Source organism: Lampris incognitus, chromosome 10 (assembly GCF_029633865.1).
Source record: "Lampris incognitus isolate fLamInc1 chromosome 10, fLamInc1.hap2, whole genome shotgun sequence".
NCBI lineage: Eukaryota > Metazoa > Chordata > Actinopteri > Lampriformes > Lampridae > Lampris > Lampris incognitus.
In genome coordinates, this window is record NC_079220.1 from 31,192,160 (window position 1) to 31,199,718 (window position 7,559).

The following is a 7,559-nucleotide window of genomic DNA, read 5'->3' on the forward strand; positions in this document are numbered from 1 at the left end:
TATATTAACATGGCTACTGTGTGATTAAGCACAGTGGACGCCCTTGTGCGTCTGCGGAGCGGCACATTTGGCACCACGCTGCACTACAGCGTGCAGACGACGGCAGCATCCTCGTGGTGGATCATTCTTTGTTAAAACGGCGACTTGATTATTTCTCTTGTCGTTCACACTTCCGGCAAGCACGATGAAAAGAATAAACCACAGGGCTGGACGCTGCCGCTACCAACGTGACGTGAGAGAATTACAACCGGCGCCTAATTGGTCCTACTGCTCATTTTGTCCTCCATGTGCTCGTCCATCTGCTATTAGGAGTATATATATATGTATATATATATATATATATATATATATATATATAAATAAAATAAAATAAAATCAGGGTAACATGCTCAGTGCTAATCGTTTTTCAGAACGAGGCAAATCAAGTCTCTGAACATCATTTGTTTCCAAGTTACATCCAGCAGCGATACGGTTTGGGGGGTCTTTTGTCCCCCCCCCCCATGTCTACATAATGTATATGTGAAGGTGTGGAGTCTAGCATCAGCATCGTCTGAGCTAATTATGTCGTTCACCTCTGCTTTCATCAGCTGCTCTTCTGTCGAGCTGTGCAATTGTCAGATTTTAGGCCCCCATCACAATTTTCCATCAAGGCATTTCAATTACTCAATATGGATGATGGTATTAATTAGAGCTGACTACAAGATTAAAAAAACAACAACTGGATGAGTTGAAATATACACAAATAAATTGTTTGAAAATGAAGCCAAGGATATAATATTTCTAAACTCCAGGTGTGCAGTACTATATCACCATTGTAAACCTATATACAAGTCAATTCAAAAATTATAACAGGAATTCTAAAAATCCGACGCTGCTTTCATGAAGGCGAAATACCAACAGGCCAACTGGATCCTCTGAATTTAATCATTATGAGAGTCATCAGAGAATCTCCTGTCACACACACGTCAATCATACGAGTCAGCATGAAGAAAGTGATAAGATCTCTTTGTTTCATAACTCCACACACACACGTCTCTGGATCAAGTCATTATAGTATCATTATTATCATTATTATCATCAGCATCATTGTTTTTCCCCCACCTTTTTCCTTAGTATCATAAGTATCATTATTATCATAAGTATCATTAGTATCATTAGTATTAGTATCATTACTATAAGTGACTGCTGGGATAGGCTCCAGCATCCCGTGACCCCGATTAGAATAAATGGTTTGGATAATGGATGGGTGGATGGATAGTATCATTATTATCATTAGTATCGTTAGTATCATTAGTATTATTAGAATTGTTACTACCATTAGTAGTAACAATGCTAATAATTCTAATTAGTATCGTTAGTATCGTTAGTATCATTATCATTAGTATCATTGTTATTAGTATCATTACTATCGTCATCATCATTATCATTATTATTATTAGTATCATTACTGTCATTAGTATCATTATTATTACTATCATTAGCGTCATTAGTATAGTTAGTATCATTATCATTAATATCATTATTATTATTAGTATGATTACTATCATTAGTATCATTATTGTCATTATTATCATTAGTATCATTAGTATTGTTAGTATCATTATTATTATCATTAATTTCAGTATTATTGTTAGTATCATTACTGTCATTGGTATCATTATTATCATTAGTATCATTGGTATTGTTAGTATTGTTAGTATAATTAGTATTGTTAGAATCGTTAGTAACGTTAGTATCATTATTATCATTAGTATCGTTAGTAACGTTAGTATCATTATCGTTAGTATCGTTAGTAACGTTAGTATCATTATCATTTGTATCGTTACTATCATTAGTATCATTAGTACCGTTAGTATCATCCTGACTGATCAGTCTGGTTGACCAGTTAACCAGAGAGTTGGCCCATTCCCTCCATTTTCTGTGATGACATCAAACCAGTTTGTGGTACCTCCTGTAATTGCAGTGTGTGTACTTGTGGTTTCTGTGAGTGTTTGTCCATACAGTGTGCTGTGCTAACACTTCAACTGCACATCTCACTGCTGCAGCCTATAATGACTGAGATAAACAGAAGTGATTAGTGCTGATCAGTGACAACCATCTGTTTTGATAAAATACAGATGTTGAGCATCTATGTAGAGTTTATTTTGTATTCTGGCTGTTTCTTTTGTAAGGTCCCAAATGATTTGCAGCTGTCTGCTCTCCGCTCACTCAGTATCACCTTCCTTCCTCTGTATTTTACTTCATTGGATTGTGTCCGCCTTGTATAGATCTGATGCCCGTCACACAAATGTGTCGGTGTCTCTGTGTGTCTGTCGACTGGCAAACCTCAGCCCCCTCTCCCCTCCAGCTGTTTTACCCCCACTGGGTTATAGGGGGACACTTGACAGTGGGAGGTTTGGGGGGTTGGGGTGGTGGGGGGGTCGACTGCATCAGCACTGTGCTGGAAGAAAGAGATGAGTCGCAGAATCGATGTGGCAGTGAGGAAATGCCCCTCACCTTCCCTGGTTATTATGACCTTTGTGCTCTCACCCCGCCTTTATTCCTACCGTCCGTCCTTCTCTGTCGGGTTGTGTTGCAGGAGACAAACAGTTGTGGTATGGGGGCTCATTTGAAAACCGTAGAAACCGCAGCTGAAAATGTTGTGTATTAAATAATGGCTAGACACAAAAAGACAAGAGTTCCCCACATGTCTTACGGATTCACAAAATCAAATTGCCCTTTTCTCAACAAGCAATGGGACTTTGTTTTAAAAGTCGAGACATCTATAAACACCTCCCTGGTAGCACGAAGACACCCAAGGTTCCTCTCTGGTGCCAATAAGCGTCTTACTATGTCCTAATTTACATGATTAATCTATGACGTTGGCTAGCATACGTAAAGAAGGATGAACGTGCCAGGAGGTGCTCTGACGTAAGGAGAATAAACCCAGCAGCTTCATCATCTGCAGATCCACCAAACACGCTTCATGATGCTACTCAGACAGGAGACGCTCGCGGTGGACAAGTGATGGAAACTATACCATACACCATCATCATCATACCGGCATACCTATATAATAATAGTCAGTGTTTTACAGCCCATAATAACCCGTTACTGTAATATTATTATCGATTTACCGCTATATGTAATTTAGTAATAGTTGATATCGGGGCCCATTCTTTTCTTTTCTTTCTTTCTTTCTTTCTTTCTTTCTTTCTTTCTTTCCCCCCGTTTTCCCCCGAGTTGTATCCGGCCAATTACCCCACTCTTCCGAGCCATCCCTGTCGCTGCTCCACCTCTTCTACCGATCCGGGGAGGGCTGCAGACTACCACATGTCTCCTCCGATACACGTGGAGTCACCAGCCGCTTCTTTTCACCTGACAGTGAGGAGTTTCGCCAGGGGGACGTAGCGCGTGGGAGGATCACGCTATTCCCCCTCCCCCGAACAGGCGCCCCGACCGACCAGAGGAGGCGCTAGTGCAGCGACAAGGACACATACCCACATCCGGCTTCCCACCCGCAGACACGGCCAACTGTCTGTAGGGACGCCTGACCAAGCCGGAGGTAACACGGGGACTCGAACCGGCGATCCCCGTGTTGGTAGGCAACGGAATAGACCGCTACGCTACCCGGACGCCCCGCCTATTGTTCTCTTATCTTTTAGGGTGGTAGCTGTATGTAAAAAAAAAAACTTTAAATCATTAGTCCGACATTTCGGAAATCTGAAGATGTGGACATGAAAACTGAAATGCTGCTGTTTTGTCAGGGGAGCGTGAAGTGTTACCCACCAGCTTGTTCACCAGTAACCCTCTCTCTCTACTTCTACCCCTCTCGCGCTCTACTTCTGCGCCCCCCTCTCCCTCTTTCTCTCTCTCTCTCTCTCTAGAAGACAAAAAAACAAAAAATTGAGTGGATGGTGAAGCCCCGCAATCCTTTACTTTATCTACTACTACTACTTCAGCTGCTCCCGTTAGGGGTCGCCACAGCGGATCACCCGTTTCCATCTCTCCCTGTCCTCTGCATCTTCCTCTGTCACACCAGCCACCCGCATGTCCTCCCTCACCACATCCATAAACCTCCTCTTTGGCCTTCCTCTTTTCCTCTTCCCTGGCAGCTCCATATTCAGCATCCTTCTCCCAATATACCCAGCATCTCTCCTCCACACACGTCCAAGCCATCTCAATCTTGCCTCTCTTGCTTTGTCTCCAAACCGTCCAATTTGAGCTGTCCCTCTAATATAGTCGTTCCTAATCCTGTCCTTCTTCACTCCCAGTGAAAATCTTAGCATCTTCAACTCTGCCACCTCCAGCTCTGCCTCCTGTCTTTTCTTCGGTGCCACTGTCTCCAAACCATACAACATAGCTGGTCTCACAACCATCTTGTAAACCTTCCCTTTAACTCTTGCTGGTATCCTTCTGTCGCAAATCACTCACAGCCAATCATCACATCCACTCCACCCTGCCTGCACTCTCTTCTTCACCTCTCCTCTGCACTCCCTGTTACTTTGGACAGTTGACCCCAAGTATTTAAACTCATACGCCTTCATCATCTCTACTCCTTCCATCTTCACCATTCCACTGTCCTCCCTCTCATTCACACATATGTATCACGTCATCCTTTACTTTATAGCCGTTTTTAAGTACCATGGTTTTTGACTGGGATGTCATAGAGCAGACTTCCCCAATTAGTTTTCACCAAGGGCCAAATCATGTCATGCATGCCAAGCCAAGGGCCAAAACGTCCATGGCTTTGTTTTTCCATTGTGCCAGTAAAATAGTTTTTTGTGCAGATGTTGTTGTTGCTGCTATGATGATGATGATGATGATTATTATTATCATTATTACTATTAGTAGTAGTAATAGTAGTAGTAGTAGTGGTAGTGGTGATAGCAGTACTAGTTGTGGTAGTAGTAGTGGTGGTGGTAGTAGCAGTAATAATTTAAGCCTGCGATTCTTAAAGCCTGTGTTGAGGGTCTGTTATTTTACTTTTTACTTTTACTACTTTATTGATCCCTGTGGGGAAATTCTTTCTCTGCATTTAACCCATCCTAGCTGTGTAGCTAGGAGCAGTGGGCAGCCACTGTGCAGCGCCCAGGGACCAACTCCAATTTGTCTTGCCACGCCTCGGTCATAGGCACAGACAGGAGTATAAACCCTAACATGCATATCCAGATACGACACAACTGCTCAGTAACTGTCCACATCAGCTGTTTCTTTTCCTCTGTCCTTTTTTCACATTTGTCTTACTTCTCCCTTCTACTGCCCCCATAGTGGGTGGCAGACTAACTACAGGATATAACATCCCTCCACCCCTCGTTGAGCATAACCATTACTTTGAAATAAACTCCCATGAACACTCACCGATGATTAAATATGGGTCTAATCAAATAACACCATATTCACTGAAAGAACAATATAAAAGCAGCTAACTCAGAAGTGGTTGTAGACTGCCCCAGCTCTGGTGGACTCAGAACAGGGATTTTTGTGCTCCAACAAAATCTGGCCACTCTAACTATAAATCAAGTTTTTCAGGGGGTTTCCTTGACTTACAGGAACGGCGAGGGCCCGTATACCCTATATTTCCTCCCCCCTAATATCAGGCTCAGTATCGGACGGCTGAGGTGGCTGCTCAGCATCACTTCCAACATCCCCTCTGACAGCTTGTGGTCATTGTACCTGGTCCTCAGGCTCTGTATATGGTGGCTGAGTTGACTGCTCAGCTCTATAACCATCAGTGTCCCAGTCGACCACTGATCCACATGATATCTAAGCACCTGGCCTTCCACCTCCACTCTGTAGGAGAGAGGACCTATGCTGGTAATCACCACCCTGGGTAGCCATTTCTTATGGCTTGTGAAATCCCTTACCCACACTTCTGCACCTGATGCCAGTGTTCTGGTTGGCCTGGTGCTGTTTTTGCTACACATCATGCACTCTTGGCTCTGGAATACTTTAGCATGAGCATATGGTCTTAGCGGGTCAAACCTGGTTCTGACACGATGGATGAATAACATCTCTGCTGGTGACCTTCCTGTTGTTGCATGTGGTGTTGATCTGTATACCGCCAAGAACCTTAATATGTGCGCCGTTAGCGGTCCTCCTGATCCCACGGTTTTCTTTAGGGCCCTCTTAACTGTTTGGACAGCTCTTTCAACTAACTCATTTTTGGAAGGCTTGTAGGGGGCAGATGTTATGTGTCTTATGCCATTGGATGTCAAAAATCCCTTAAACTCAGCACTTGTGAAAATTGCTGCATTGTCTGACAAGACCGTATGGGGAAGGCCATGAGTGCTGAACATCTCCCCTAGGTGCCCAATTGTTGCTGCTGACATGGCTATTCGGACAGGGCAAACTTCAAGCCATTTTGAATGCACATCTACTGCTATCCGGAACATCTCCCCCAGAAATGGACCTGCATACTCTATGTGAATGTGTGTCCATGGTTTGCCAGGCCATTCTCAAGGTGAGACTGACACTTGGGGAGGGGTGTTGCGTACCTGTTGACATGTGGTACAGGTTTGCACTTTCAATTCTATTTCATTATCCAATCCAGGCCACCACATGAGCTCTGGCTGTTGCCTTCATTCTCAAGATTGGAGTGGTTCATGAAGCTCCTTCGGCAGGGTTTCACGAGCTTGTGGTGGCACCACAACATGGAGCCCCCAGAGCAGAATACGACCTTCTACACAGAGCTCAGCCTGCCTTCTGAAGAACGGATGTAAACCCTCAGCTGGGCAGGTGGCAGGTCATCCTTCTTTGACGAAGCGACACACTTTAACAAGCAAAGGATCCCTACAAGTCCACTGCTTCAGCTGATGACTCGTAATAGGAGCAGTCTGAAGCTGTTTCCATAAGCATGTCAGCTTGGTTGGCCTGTGTGTGTCCTTGAGCATTTCTGGGAGGGGAAGCCTGCTGAGACCATCAGGGTTTGCAATGGAGGGTCCTGGCCCGTATCTGAGGACGTACTGATATTGAGCAAGTAGCAGTGCCCAGCACTGAAGGCTTGGTGATGCAGCTGGCTGAATGTTTTTTAGCTCACCTAGTAGACCCAGCAGGGGTTTGTGGTCAGTTTGGATGGTGCAGTTACTGCCATACACATATTGGTGGAACAGTGAAAATAACAGCTTGCACTTCTTTTCTGCTGGCAACAAAGAGCGGGATGCAAACCAGATGGGCCTCTGAAGAGTTGTCCTTCATCCTATGTGACAAAACTGCTCCAACTCCGTACTTGGAGCCGTCACATATTATGATCAGTGGCAACTGTGGGTCATAATGTGCCAGCCGTGTCGATGCTGAAAGTACGTCCTTGGATCTCTGGAATGCTACATGCTGTTGAGACCCCCACACCCATTTTATACCTGTCTTGAGGAGATAATGAAGTGGGGCTAAGACTGATGACAAATCCTGAAGAAATCGCCCAGAGTAATTAATCATTCCTAAGTAAGCCTGCAGCTCTGACATATTTTTGGGCTCCGGGGCTTCTTTGATGGCTCTTACTTTCTTCTCCAGGGTCTGGAGCCCGGTGGCAGATACCAGGTGTCCAAGATATTCAACTGCTGGAACCATGAACTCACATTTGG